This window comes from Osmerus eperlanus, chromosome 4 (genome assembly GCF_963692335.1).
Source record: "Osmerus eperlanus chromosome 4, fOsmEpe2.1, whole genome shotgun sequence".
In the NCBI taxonomy this organism is placed as follows: Eukaryota; Metazoa; Chordata; class Actinopteri; order Osmeriformes; family Osmeridae; genus Osmerus; species Osmerus eperlanus.
In genome coordinates this window covers 13282197-13298130 of record NC_085021.1, presented here as the reverse complement: position 1 = coordinate 13298130, position 15934 = coordinate 13282197, and the positions used below count along the sequence as shown (strand labels likewise).

General features: G+C 49.0%; 1 protein-coding gene across 1 annotated transcript in view; it reads left to right on the top strand.

Moving 5' to 3' along the window:
• Positions 1 to 15934, top strand: part of LOC134019553 (cadherin-4-like) — a 178832-nt gene that overhangs the window by 78795 nt on the left and 84103 nt on the right.

Here is a 15934-nt window from a genome sequence, read left to right as displayed (position 1 = left end):
GACAGGAAGGTAGACAGATATATGGGGGGTCAGATGGATGAGCGGTTAGGGAATAGGACTATCAGTTAGAAGGTTGCAGGTTTGATTCCCGGCAGTGCAAAATGACGTTGTGTCCTTGGGCAAGGCACTTTACCCTACTTGGGGAATGTCCCAACTTACAGTAAGTACAGACTAACTGTACGTTGCTCTGGATAAGAGCGTCTGCTAAATGACTAAATGTAAATGTATATACACACACACAGGCAAGCATGCAGGCAGACAGGCCGACGGGCGGACAGACAGGCAGACCCATAAGGCACCCAGGCAGATTGACAGACAGTTGGCAAGGCAGGATGTTTGCAGGCAGGCAGGCATGCAGGCAGTGATGATTGCACCAGAGAGAACAATAGCTAATCAGCCCACAGTTTACTGGTGACTTTGGTCCAACTTTGGCTCCCCTCCTGCAGTGCTGTGCATGAAGCAGGACTGTGTTGTTTCTCTGGCAGCTAAGAAGCTCAGCTAGATTGTAGGTGACGCACAGTACTCTCTGAGTTACGGATTCAATACCTCCAGCTCTCTAGAAGTCATGCTTCTAGTACACAGCCAAGATTGGGAGGCACAGATTTCAGATAAGCTGAAGTCAAATGTACTTGTTTACCTCCTATTGAATGTGACAGTGTACCACACACACACACACACGCACACACACAAACGCAGGCAGTGCTGGGCTCATATATGTGAATATGTGCCATGAAGCTGTGTTGTCAGACAGGGCTGTAAAGCTAAGTGATGTGGGCTGTCTGTGCTCTCCTGTCTGATGGATGTGGAGAGGGACCACAGACTGCCGTGGTGTACATCATCTCTCCACAGATGCCCCGCCCTGCCTCACACACACACACACACACACTCCCATATGGTCTTGAAGGAGAGGGAGATAAGGCCACCACAACCTGTCTGCTGCTGTGTGTGTTCATGTGTATGTGTGTGTGTGTTGCGTGTGTGTTTGTCTATCTCTGTGTGTATCTGTTTAGTAAGTATGCGTGTTTGTGTCTCTTTGACAGACTTTCAGATTCCCTTCTCTTGTCTAGGGCCAGCCACCAGTAGTGTTCAAACTCAGCCTCTCTCTCTCACACACACACACACATACAGCCATGTAGAAGGATGGCTCGCTCTATTCATTCATACACATTGAGTTATAGAGGAATTTACAGCTATGACAACACCATCGGTACTAAAGAGCCGTTGGGCCTTGAGCTGAAGATAAAATGCACAGAGCCCCCTGATGTGTGTGTGTGTGTGTAAAATCTTACTGGGATTAAAGAGATACAGCACAGAATGTGTGTTTATTTGCCAGTGTCAAGTCACCTCGGGCTAACTGTGTGTTTGTGAGCCATGTGTAGCAGCTATCTTTTACATGGCTGTGCTATTGTGTTAGCTTATCGAATCACACATGCAGATGAGATGACATTGTGTCAGCCATTTATCTTCTATCGAAGCAAACAGGAACAGAGTGAGTGAGCCATGGCCCCATAGCCTTAGCACGTTGGGCTATTTCTAGTGGCTGAATGACCTGTACGCTCTCCTCTCCAGAACCAGTATCCTGATAGATACAGGACCTCATTATAAGATAACCTCAAACCTAGGGTCGTCATCTCTACAAAAAAAAAAGCTAGCTTCTCTCTCCCCTCTCTCTCTCCCACCTCCTGTCTCTCTTTTCTGCAGCAAATGAAGTATATTTATGGCACCTGGGCTGGAAAAACAGTCTCCAGGAGCTGTTCCTCTAATTTCATTTTCAAAATGCCAGCGATAAATTCATCAAATGGGCCGAATCGAATCGGAGTCTCACGCAGGCCCATCCGTCATGCCCGTCCCCCGAGGTCTGTGGGCGTACTTAAACCATCCAAGAACCTTCACTGGCAGGGAGAAGAGATGGAGGGAGGGGGTGGAAGGAGGAGAGAGGAAGATACACCAAACATAGAAGAGGCATTAGTACGTGTCAGCCTATTACCATTAGTCACGTGCACATGTGCATTTATGTGTGCTTACATACATGTGCAGGAACGAATAAGTGTGTGAACGTGTGTGTGCGTGAGAGAGAGAGCGAGAGAGAGCGAGAGTGTGTCTGTGTGTGTGTGCAGAGGTCAAAGCTAATTCTCCAACACATAGAAGCCTCAGTAGGAAGCCCCGTTAAGCACTGTGGCTGCCGATGGGCCTGCGTGATAATTGATTAATCACAACACAAGTTCATTGATTCTGCTGCTCAACGCCTCCCTTGCTCCGAAAGCACTTTGAGCTTCATCCCCAGGCTGGCTCTGAGAGCTGCAGGTTCACACGCTCTGTGCCCTCGGATCCCCCTACCTTCCTCCCTCCCTCCCTCTCTCCCTTCCCTCCTTCCCTCCTTCCTAGCTGGACGATGGGTCCTCGGTGTGTATTGTCTTCCTCGACACTCCCGAACCGCCTGTCATTTGTTTTCTTTGTATTTCCTCTCTCTTTCCCTATGCCTGAGTTTATCTGTCTGTGTGTGTGTGTGTGTGTGTGAGTTGGGGTGTGAGGCTAAGCTAGGCGAGTGAGGGTAAAGCAGCTTAACACTAACAGGGCTAATGAAGTCAGGGCCATATCCCTCTGAATCAGATCAATGCTGCTATTCTGTGGAGCCTGTCAGCGTTTAATGATTAGATGAAACATGCAGCTACGACTATGAACACACATACACACATTAATATGAGATTTCCTGGCTCTGTCTTTCTGAAACTCACAATCATTTGCACACACATAAACACACACACACGCACACCCACACACATACAAACACACACAAAGGGACCACAATTGCATTTTCATGCTAACAAAAAAGGCTAACAAAAAATGTGTACATACACACACACATACAGTACATACACACACAAACAAACATACAGTACATACACACACACATACACACACGCTCACTCCACCCACTTTCAGCATAGCGCCTCTCTGCCATGATTGATGGTTCAAACATGGCATCAAGGGTATACAGCAAAGAGATTGGATGCCAAACTAATGACAGAGAGATTTACAGAGAGAGAGCTGTCTATTGATCCCCACTATGTGCAGGGGAGTGTAAAAAGGCATGGGGAGACTTAGTCCTCTCTCTGATGCCTACGCTGTAAACAAGTGTGCTTGTTCTGGTGGAGAGGCATGCATTGGCCTGGTTTCATGCAAGTTTTGGTCTGTTTAATCGTATTCACTCCACTCAATAAACCAGACCAACATTGTGAAATGTTAGTTCCCATTTTAGAGCTGTCTTTAATCAATCCTCTCTGATCTCGAAAAGAAGTGAGCGTGTTCTCTCTCAGGTCCACGTCACCCTCGTTGATTCAGCAGAGCGTGCGGCACTGGTGTTTGTAGAAAGTGTGTGGAGTGTGTTTGTTTGTGTGTTCTAATGCTAATGCTGCGTTGCAGAGCGACAGGGCCGGGGGTAGGGTCAACAAGCTGCCTCTCTGTGGGAGTGAAAGGGGCCTCGGAGGAGCTCGGCCCCTTCTCGCCCTGTTAGCCACACATGCTAATTTACCTGTCAACTTACACGGGGTGCAGAGTGATCCACAATCTCTCTCTCTCTCTCTCTCTCTCTCTCTCTCTCTCTCTCTCTCTCTCTCTCTCTCTCTCTCTCTCTCTCTCTCTCTCTCTCTCTCTCTCTCTCTCTCTCTCTCTCTCTCTCTCTCTCTCTGTCAGTTGTTCAGACCTCATTAAAACCTCCATACTGTAGTTTGACTGCTTTCAACTGCATCCATACGCCATGTCGTCCTTATGCATTCTGTTCTTCAATTCCATTACACTTCCCCCACTCCACACTTAGGAGCTCCCACTCCAGTCTTTAATTGAAATGCAGGCAGTCTTCTGCTTCAGTGTGTGGGCTGATCTCCAGCTGTCCCCTCCCATATCTCCCTCCCGAGTGTGTTGAAAGGCTGGTGTGGAGGAACCAGGGCTGTTGTTCTCTGAGCCCCTGTGTGGTGGTAATGTGAGACTGAGGATGTGTGAGCACGCCTTGGTCTGTTTACCTGCTCCGAGCTGCTCTCTGCTGCTCACTCTCCCCTGGACCCCAGGCACCACAGGCCTGATCAGGGAGCTGGGTTTGTGTTGAGCTGCTTCAGACAGCGTGACCCCAGGCCTGACCCCTTTCTCCCCAGGTAACAAGGGCTGCCTCAGGGGGCACTTAAATACCAGCCACTGCTGGGCCATCATGTGCCACTCTCCTAACCTGATAATCCCTGTTTGTGATGGTCCTGGGGGAGCGCGCTATGGTGAATGGCCTCACCTGGGGCTGGTAATACCCAGACATAAGTACAGGGGACAAGCCCTGTCCTGATTTGCTGGTCATAACAACTAGCCAATGGGTGTAGTGGTCGGTCTTTGATTTGTTCAAGTTGGGTCAGAGGTACACACACGCACACACAGGAAAAGTGAGCGAAGGAGAGATAGAAAAAGAGAGTGTCCAGACGAGTACTGGTCCTCATTTCAATCAGGAGAGACCTGGGATGAGTGAAAGATGTTTATTACAGACTAATAAATGTACTATGGTGTTTGGAGCTTGAACCCCACGGGGAATTATATAGATCAAAGGGCGCCTGCCCAACGCCCGAAGAAGAATCTCCCAAAAGTAAAAAGGTAGGAAGTTAAGACCAGAACAAAAAGAAAACATACTCACCAACAGGAAGGAACCATGAACCGCTGGGGAATAAGCAACACAAACACAACACGGAAAGCAACCGACGTAGGTGCACCGCACCGATCGGAGCGACCGTGATCAGTACGAGAGCGTACAGAAGGACCTAGGCTAAAAGCATACATACCCGGGCCAGAACCTGCAGGAGATGGCAAGCCATGCACGGACAGATCCGTATACATGTTCCTATACCGAGAACCCAAAGGAAAGAGAAGCAATGCTTGTAGGCGGTAGCCTCCTGGCCAGAGGCCGATGCCCTAGTGCATGAATGAGTTATGTGCTAGAGGGCCGACCCCCTCATGCTGTCGGTGTTTGCCTAGGCTGGCTGAGGCCCGACGCCCTCAGGAGTGAATGTGATAGCCTTTGCGGCTTTGGTCGGCTAGAGGGCCGACGCCCTGGGTCTATGTGGACAGCCTGTGCCGGCTGGAGGACCGACGTCCCCGCGTACGTGACCTATGTAGGCTAGGGGGCCGACGCCCTTGAGTCTATGTGACAGCCTGTGCGCTGGCTGGGGGACCGGCGTCCCCGCGTATGTGAGTCTAAGTGTGCTATAGGGCTGACGCCCTTGAGTCTATGTGAACAGCCTGTGCCGGCTGGAGGACCGACGTCCCGGCGTACTGATGACCCTATGTAGGCTACCGGGCCGAAACCCTTGAGTGTGTGAGCAGCCTTTGCCGGCTGGAGTGCACGTGAGCCTTTGTTGGTAGGAGGACCGACGCCCTCGTGACTTGTGCTAGCAAGAGAGGCAGGAACCAGGGACCCTCTGTTTGCATACAGAAACCAAGTCGCTGTATCCGCAGGCAACGTTAGCATCGAGCCTGTAAACACAAGACAGTTTAACGAGAGACACAGTAACAACACCGACCGCCAGTTGTTTGAAAGTACTCACAGAGAGCCGTTAGGGCCGTAGCGATCTTTGGGCCTCGATGATGGCAGCAGAATCTGGATGAACGTACGAAGAGTACGCTGATGAAGACCAGCGGCCCAGCTGCTGCAGAGATGCAGTGGACACCCCTTGCAAAGCAGCGGACGTTGCAGCGCCTATTCTAAATGAATGGCCTGAATACAGTCCAGGGGGAAGGTTGCATTTGGCTACGACCTGTGCTAGATGGTGGCTGAACCAGGATTGTGACATAGGATTATTGCTAGGGGTTAAGAAGAGGGGGGAGAGTGGATCGGAAGGGCACCTCCTCTTTACGTACCTCAGCATAGATAAGAAAGGACAGAAAGGACCACCCGTGTTAGCAACGATGATTGAGCAAGAGCCTCCGGTTTTGGAATGTTTGAGAAGCAGAATGAAGAAATCAGGGTGAAACGTTAAGTCAGAAAAACACACATCAGTGGCAGGATTGAACACGTTTGCCCGAGTTGTGAATTCCCCGCACCGTAAGAACCCATAGAAAGCCATTAAAAACGTGCAATCCAAGAGGGAATCGATGTAGGGGGAAAAGCAACCGCGTCTGAGCACCGAGAGCATGGCGTGCAGAGTAGACGGAGTGAATGGGAGTCTATCGTCCACCTTAGCGGGGAAAGCTTTGCCTATGCCTTTGAACAGGAGTTTGACTGCTGGATTAGTGAAAACTCTGGGGAACGAAGGATCATGGCATCTGGCATTGAATTGAATACCCGCAACCAGACCTTTAATATAGCGTGGCTGGAAGTGGCGAACATCAGTGCAGTGACACACAAAAACACACACCACGTTAACACACACGGGTACCAGCGGGACAGACAAAGACAGACAGAACATAGCGTACGTTCTCCAGGCGAAATCGTACGATCTAAGGGTAGAAGCAGCCAACCCCTTCCTCATATAACCCTTGACTACCTCTAAATATGCCTGCAAGGAGTGCTCTCCTAATCTAGGACCAGTGACACGAGGGGGGGACGGCCAAGGGCCACTGGCTGGCGTACGGGCACAGATCCCTGAACACCTGAAAATTGAAACGGGACAGGGAATCAGCTATAACATTATCGTGGCCCGGCACGTGACGTGCTGTGAGGATGAAATTATGAGTAACGGAGAGCCAAGTGATGCGTCTCATGAATGACATTATGTGTGGGCAGTTAGAGCGCCCCTTATTTATGATGCTCACCGCGGCCTGATTGTCGCACAACACAGCTATGCGCTTACGACGCCACGACTGGCCCCACAGGTAACAAGCGACCACTACGGGGTAGATTTCGTACAGGGCGGAAGAGGCACCGGGCGCAGCGAAGTCATGGGGCCACGGGCTGGCGAACCACTGCTCCTGATAGAACCCCCCAAAACCAACGGACGGCGCGGCGTCGGTGAAAAACCGCAGAGAGTCCGAAGACCGAACAACGTCGTGGTAAAAGAACGACACGCCGTTCCAACCCTCGAGCAATTGCAACCAGAACGATAAATCGGACCGGCAACCATCGTCCAAGCACACTGGATCGAGCAAACCAGACACGGAAGACGCCAGAACGAGCAACCGGGAGATGAACGAGCGGCCCTGGGGAATCACGCGCATGGCGAAATTGAAGTGCCCGAGGAGAGACAGCAGCTGCCGCTTGGACACGACTGAAGACGCCACGAGCGACCGGGCCATGCTGCAAGCTCGCTCGAGCTTCTCAACCGGCAGGGAAGCCTTCATCTCCACCGTGTCCAGCGTGATGCCCATAAACTCCAGGCGAGTGGCCGGCCCGAGAGTTTTCTCGTCAGAAAGGTGAACGCCCAGTCCGCGGAACAGATTTTTTTAACAGCAGCAGGGAAGCGCCGGACGCATCGGACGGAGGATCTACCAAGAGAAAATCGTCTAAGAGGTGGAGCAACGCGGGGACCCGGACCCGGTTTAACAGGATCCAACAAAGGGCCTCGGAAACCCGGTTGAAAATGGAGGGGCTGCTCCTGCTCCCGAACGGGAGACGCACGGCGAAATAGAACCGGTTATCCCATTTCATCCCGAGCAAGTGCCACTGGGACGGGTGAACGGGGACGATCTTGAACGCGTCAGTGATGTCTGCTTTGGAAAGCCAGGCACCGGGCCCCACCAGCTTTATGAGCTTAATGGCATGGTCCACGGTGGCATAGTGAAGCGAAAAAGGCTCGAGGGGAATAAGCCCGTTAATGCCGGGAATCGGACCGGAGCGCGGAGCAGACAGGTCCAGGATAAGACGTTTCTTACCGAATAGGGGTCAGTGGAAAAGGGGACGAGTCGAACGGGCCTATCACGTAGCGTTTACCGCACTCTCTGGCCAGCAGCTGGAAAACGACAGCTGGCTCCCGCACCGCTGACTGGAGATTGCTCAAAACAAGTGAAGACGACAATGGACATGAAACCCCCCCCTGAATCCTTGAGTCACCCCCGTGAGTAGATGATCAACGAACACGGAATCGGGATGGGACGAGAGTTCAAAAGCCAGTGCAGACACATTTATTGGAGTGGATGGGTGCTCGGCCGTTAGTTCGGACCACCACGACGCCCTCACTGAGGGCGGCCCCGACGTGGACACACCGACCACGGATGGGCTTCCTGACAGCCGCTTGCGGCCACGAACGTCCACGTTTGCCTTTCCGATGGCAGCACCAAGCCCGCGAGCGCGAGGCTGGGCCCCGGGATCCCCCGGGAGAAACGGAACCAATGGACAGAGAGGAGCAGCATGCCCCAAACCGCCGCAAGACACGGCCTGGGAGCCCCCGACCAGCATTACCAACAGCTCGGGAACCAGCACGGACCAGTCCAGTAACACGTTCGAGCGGGAAACGTAGAGAGCAGCCTTGCTCGAAAACTCTTTGTGGTACTGGTAGAACAGGTTTCTCCCGTAGCGCAGATTCAGGTCCCCAATCAGAGCCATGTAGCCGTCTAGTTCCTGCCGTCTAAGGGGAAACACGGAGCACACCACATCGCGGAAGATCCCGAAAGCTACCAGAAACTCCCCGATAGACAGGTCCCTTGCCAACCTGGGGTCAGCAGAACGGAGCACCGTGCTGTACTGATCGCTGGTGGAGACGCTCGCGTCACACTCGGGCGAGGGGAGGATCAGACGAATCAAATTGATATTCCTGCCTTGCAGGATGTGGGATCTTAAGCGGGGGGTAATGTCAGCCCCCGAAGGGATGTAAGGCCTACCTGCTGACAGAACAGCTACTGCGGAAGCCAGGGTGTGCAGTGGCTCCTCCATAGGCACGAGGGGCGCCGAGGCTGGGAGCGGCGCAGCCACGGGAGCGGAAGCCCCGGCGTTCTCCAGAGACCGCAGGCGGGCATCGATGGATTGAAGGGAAGACGCCAGGACCAGAAGGGTAGAAGAGAGGGCTTCCCCGGGCCGATCGGAAACGGGAACAGGCAGAGGAGCGACGGCAGGGCCAGTAGACGGCCCAGCGTCCGAATCAAGCACCTCCGGACGGCGCGACTTCCTTGTACGCTTCCGACCTTGAGCAGCGGAGGAGACAGGGGGAGCCTCGGGCGACGGGACTCGGCAAGGAGACACGCAGTCCACCCCGACGGCCAGGGCGCGGAGCTGGGAAGCCCCAACCCGGGCGCTGGAAGGACACCCACGGCGCGCAGACCCGCCTCTAACGCAGACCCGTCGGAGCCCCGACGAGCCGCGAGCTGGGAACTGCGTCGAGCAGCAGGGGAGGCGGAACCCGGAACCGGGACGACCTCGCGCACTTGATAGCATGGACAAACTACACAGGGAGAGAATCATATTTAAAGGCACGGATCATGTGACACCATTAATTGATAGCGGGAGCGCTAATCGACCTGAACCCTAGTGACCGCCCGACCAGGGAACGGGGGGAAGGTAGGGCGTTCTTAGCGGGGGGAGTGAGAAGTGTACACTACGATTAAGCCCGAGTGCAGCGATCGGTCTTGCCTGACTGAACTTGCGCAAGCTTCATTAGACCTGTCTGTGCATGGAACACTCCTGTCTGCCTCAGACAGAAACACACAGACACAAGACATGAGGAGACCAGAGCCAAGAAGTAATAAGAAAGAAGAATAGAGACAGATCACAGATCTCTCTCCCTCCCCTTTTCCCCTCTCTCTCTCTCTCTCTCTCTCTCTCTCTCTCTCTCTCTCTCTCTCTCTCTCTCTCTCTCTCTCTCTCTCTCTCTCTCTCTCTCTCTCTCTCTCCTCTTGCTCTCTCTCTCTCTCTCTTGCTCTCTCTACCTCTCTATTCTTTGCCTCGGTTCCAACGGCCAATTAGATAGAGAAACAAGAGGAGGTTTTTGAACAGGGGATCTTTATTTGCTGTTCCAGGGTGGGGGCAGCTTGCAGAGTTGAGATGGTGACAGAGTGGGCCAGGCCAATTCACCATCTCCTTACCGCTGAAGGAGCTCCACTACAACCAGGCTGGATGGGTGGAAGGAGGTAGATGGGTATGTTGTTCCAGGGTGATCTGGAGCTGCCTCCTCCTCTGATGATGTCATTTCCAGAAGCTCAGCCAATCCCGTGAGGCTAATGAGCCCCTGTCATGTTTGAACAACATGTTATTGTCCTGCTGCTCCCTGCTCTCAGTTAGATCCGTCGTACATCTCTGTCTGCTTACACTGGCCATGTCACAATGGGGGGGGAAGCCCCATGGTGCTAGTGGGGCGGGGGGGGAGGGTGGCATATTGCACCCAGCGGGAATGCCCCTGTGTGGGTCTTCTCGGCAGCAGGTTCGGGCCAGCTTGGATAGGCTCAGCAGGGTGGAGGTGGAGGGAGACTGGGGATGGGTTAGATGGAGCACATCAATCTCAGAGTATGGCAGTACAGGCATGGGAGACTCTGAGATCCACAGAGAGCTGGAATAGACTTGTTCCCATGCTTATGCAAGCTCTCACACAGAACACAAGTTTGCATCTGCACAAATACACGAGAAAATAAATGTTATCACTTGACAAGTGAGTTTACCAAACTTTTTCTAATTTACTTAACACCCTCTAGCTGCTTTGATGAGTTTCTGTAACATGATCACATTGAGGTGTGAGCTTGCATGTGCATATTCATACATAGATCCATAACGAGCTACACACATAACAAGCTTCACCCAGCCCACAGTCACACTAATTAGGCTGGCATTTCCCTTTTCTGCTTCTACGCTCTCGAACCCAGCCTCGTCAGGCGCACTCAAAGACGCATCACCACGGTAACGACAGATGGGTAGTTCCGGAGACTCTTCCGGAGAGAGCCAACAAATAAGACTAAAACAAACACATAGCGTAAGCAAACAAACAAGAAAGGGAGCACGTCGAATTCAGAGGGACTGCTGAGGAAACAATTTCTCTCTTCCTCTCGTTGGATTCAAGTCCAGGAGTTTTTATTACCAAACTTCAGATGCAAATCCTGCTCGTTCTTTGACACCAGTGAGGACAGAGAAATGAGCTGAGTTTTGGAGCAAATTGGCGTCAGTCACACTGCCTAGCAGAACAGGGGACCAGAGCAGAGCGTGGAGGAGAGACTTACTTTCAAAAGCCTTTCTTCCTACTTCTTCTGCACATTTCCTTCTCTTCCTGAAACTCGCTTTTACACTCTTGACTGTACAGATCTCTGCCGACCACTGTTTATGGCTGGCAACATCAGCATATTCCACCTGAGTGGTTCTATTAGCAGAGAGAGAGAGAGAGAGAGAGAGAGAGAGAGAGAGAGAGAGAGAGAGAGAGAGAGAGAGAGAGAGAGAGAGAGAGAGAGAGAGAGAGAGAGAGAGAGAGAGAGAGAGAGAGGAGAGAGAGAGAGAGAGAGAGAGAGAGAGAGAGAGAGAGAGAGAGAGAGGAGAGAGAGAAGAGAGAGAGAGAGAGAGAGAGAGAGAGAGAGAGAGAGAGAGAAGGGGGGGACTTTCACATATACACAGTGTATGAAGTGTGCCCTCCTCACTCTCCCCCCCCTCTGTCCCTTCTCCTCCCCTGTATCCTCCTCTCCCCAGGATGTATCCTGCTCCCTGCTGGGTCGACACGCTTTCTGTGGGGGCAGGAGGGGGGAGAGTGTTTTCCTGGAGGTAGACTTGGCCCGGGGATCCTGTGTTGTTGTTGCAGCCACGACTCTGAGTGTGTGTGCCTGTGTGTATGTGCATGACTGCGTGTGTGTGATAGTGGGGGTTGTCAGTGTAGATACGTATAGGGCTAGATAGGGGGGGGGGGGGGGGGGGCACTGTCAAACACTCTCCAGAAATGAATGAGTCTGCAGGGTCATACTATAGTTGAATGTGTCGAATGCTCAAGACAATGAGAAGGACACAGCTACTCTTACAGTCTGGCTCCGATGATCAGATTGGTTCATGTTTTATGAAGATTATGGTTGAGCATGGTGGATGCCCTCGAGAGAACACTGTTCTTGGACGCATCTCTTGGTACATTCTCCCACAAGACATGTCTCCATCTCTACAGCTCACAGTGTTCCCCTTAGCTCAAAGTAAACAAATGGCTCTGTGAGAGCACTGCGTAGAACCTTCCAGTGGGCCCATTCACCATGACGACATGGCATCTGTGGCGAGAGAGAACAGGGGGGGGAGAGGGAGAGAGAGGGAGAGAAAGGGATAATGAGAGAAAGAAATGGAGACAGAGGGAAAGAGAGAGAGAAGGGGGTTCAGATGGATTATTCCTGGCTAATTCCTCACAGAAATCTGCTCTTAGCCATCAATAATTCATGTGAGCCCAGGCAAGGTAAACACTGCTTAGCCTATTAAGGTGCCAGACTGGTACAGGGAGACAGGCAGGGCCACCATCGCTGCCACTCACTCCAAATGCATCGGCAGGTCCCACTGAGGAGCTCTAGCGTCCTAAATGAAAATGGAAAGCTCATTAGCATTAGCAGGTGAAATGCATGTCCCGTAAACAGCAGCGCTGCCTGCATGTTGCAGCATTAGCATAGCATTCAGAGTAACAATGATAGAAAAGAACCAATTAGAGTGATGGGTGCTGTGTTTGTGTGTGGTGTGTGTGTGTGTGTGTTTGTGCATGTGGTTTAACAGGACAATTGGTCAGAATACACACCACACTAGAAGGACGTTTTGTATTAACAGGACAGGAGCAGTGTCCTGCTAATTTTGACAAAATTCTAAAAGCGTAGAATGGTTTATATTGGTCCATTAACCCTAAAAATGCAAAAAAAACAAGATGTCCGTTTAATACACATAAACCAGATTTTGTGTATAATCTGTGTATCACCACAGCGCCCCCTATGGCAGGTTGTGTAATAGCAAGACCTCATGAATATTCACACAGCGCCTTAGCTGATTGGTTGTCTGCCGGAAGGTCCTGATAATTACTACACTGTCCTTCTAATTCACGTCACTATTTACACAGTCTATGTCATTGAGAGAATGAAAAGTACATATTCAACTGTGATAAAAATAATAGGAAATTATAAATTACATTCTTAAAGCCACAATAGAGCAGATCATTTGTACATGCATCACCTTCTCGCCAATCGAGACTATCACAGTATGATGGAAAGATTGATAAAAACCAACAGGATTTGTGTATGAAGTGAACAAAAATAACACTTCCATTACTTCCAGCTAAGCATGTTTCTGTATAGCTTTCAAACTTCACTGAGTTTTTATCTGCTCACTCACTGTTGATTACTTAGCCGAGGATGTCTTTTGTGGATTTGAACCTCAGAGTGATTCTTTATGCAACACTTAACAAATGCATGGGGTGTCTAAAAATATGTTTTCACAACGGTATGATCTGATTGTTCTATAGCAGCTTGAAAAATTTAAAATGCTCATACAGTTAAGACAGCAGTGGAGGTCTATTTTAGCAGATTAGTACATATATTTATCTGCTATGTTGACCATGAGTGCAAGGCTTGTGCAGAAATGGAGGCAAATGTAGTGGGTTTTATCCAGCAGGTGAACAGTGGGGTGAAGGAGCCAGTCCACTTCACGGCAAGGCAGAGTCTATGCGCAGCCAGTACAGTAGATTCCAGTAAAATCTGTCACTAATATAGAAGTAAGGATCATTGGAAATTGAAAAGCCTCATATATATGGTTTTTTTTTTATAAATATTTTGAATTTCCCCCACTGGGGGATGTTTCTATTCTATATATTGATGAGGCTGTGAACACCAAAACCTTCAGCCAACTCCAAGCCAATCGCACAAGTCTCCATCAAATATAGCATTTACCAAGGAGATGCAGAGATACTCTGTTCCCACTGCTGTTCTGCTTAAGCCTGAATGCCCTCAGCCAAATAATCAACAAGACTGGCTATGTATACTGACTCAGAAATGGGGCCACCATGAGCCAAATAAAAAGCATTGATTTAAAAAATAGTGCAAATATATCACGATTACTTACTTTGCTGTAAGCATAAAACTATTAAGATTGATATTAGGTCCTTATGCCCAGGTAATACCACTACTCTGCATACATGGAGATTGTCTAGGTAGTCTATAGGCAGGTACATCAGACAATGTTTTTCTGCTGGTGTTGTGTCTGCCAATAGACAACAGTTTCCAGAGGAAGGAAACGTTTATAAAGGGTTTAAGCTACCTCATTTGGGTGAAAATTAATAATAACAAATACCAATCACAAAATGTCTCTAAATAAAAATTTGTTTTTAATAGGTGCCGTGACATCATTTAGGAGGTCAGTAGAAGTGATCAAAAGTAGTCACTTGCCTGATACAGGGTTAAACAAGATAGTGGGAGATACCATGTGACTGTTGCCGCCTAATAAAAGCAAAATGTATAATAAACCATTTATTTTGAAATATTGAATTAAATTAACAAAACATTACGTAAGTCAATTGTTTTCTTGTTCCTGAATAAATCAAACATTATGCTATTTTTTTGTCATACCCCTCCTCTTCTATCAACGTGGTACAATACGTCAAGTTCTGCCGCGAAACATTACTCTTTAATTGAACACCTTTCATTCCTTTGCGTGCAGGACGAGGTAAGAACCATTTAATATACCTTAAACATTTATGTACATATTGTTATGTAAGAATGGTGTAGTTACTTGATGTTTGGATGCACCAAAGCATCTGATCTACGACAGTTTAGCTAGTTATTAGCAAGCGGCCAGTGACGTGCGGTGAGGTTCGTGGCTGGGGAGGCACGTAGGCCTACTGACTCTTTCAGAATCAGATTTACAAATGTATGAATTCAACAGAGAAGCTGCTTGCACATTGACTAGCTAATGGTTATGTTTCATATCCCATATCAGCATTCTTTACACACATATTTGGCCAAAGAAAAGCGTTACATTTATAGGCTCAGAGAGCGCATGTGCTCTGCACCCTCCATGCTAACTAAAGCTAGCTAGCTTCCGTTTTGGAAAAATAACTCACTCTAGTGGAAGCGTCTGTAATAAGAAACTGCAGTCTGAACAGGGGTGTACTTACTACTAATATTACTAACTATTAATAATTCATACTTTTCACATACAATCATATTGTATACAGTAATGTGTTGTTGCTCAAGTTAACACCATCTGATCTTTGCAGGAGATGGCAGGAACAAGGCCACAGAGAGCAAAAAGTAATCCCAAACATGATGCCAGTTATTATTGCTCTTTAGGTGAAGATAGGGAAGGGTTTGATGTAAAATATATTAATTCATTTAAAGGTGAGTTTATTTAGCAAAGGTTTACAGAGTTTATTACGCAAAGATGTTTTATTTATTTTTTACTTATAATCTATTTTTAAACTGCACATTAGGAGAATAGATCTTGTTTTATGATCAGAACATCTTTCTTATTTGAAAAGGAGACAAGCAACTGCTCAAAATAGAAGCTGTTATTTTGTATTTTTGGGAAGATAATTGTATATCTAGATCAGTGGTTCCCAACCCTGGTCCTCAAGGCACCCTGTCCTGCATGTTTTAGATATTTCCCTGCTCCAACACACCTGATTCAAATGAATGGGTCGTTATCCAGCTCTGCAGAAGCCTGCTTATGACCATTCATTTGAATCAGGTGTGTTGGAGCAGGGAAACACCTAAAACAGGCAGGACAGGGTGCCTTGAGGACCAGGGTTGGGAACCACTGATCTAGATAGATACTTTATTTAATAATTGTTTATGGATTAATCCACAGAAACATTTTAGAAATGTTGTAACATTTTTTACTTATCACAGAAAGACATCAAATTAAATCAATTAACTGATTTTCTGCATTGTTTAAAGTTTATTATATGTACTTCCAGGTCGGGGTGTGTTCAGCTGCCGGTGCTTTCAAAAAGGAGATTTCCTTATTGAGTACAGAGGGGAAGTCATAAGTAGAAAGGAACAGGAAAACCGATTGAAAGTTTACCATGATGCACTCAAGGTTTTTTTGTTTGATTTCCAGTTCAAT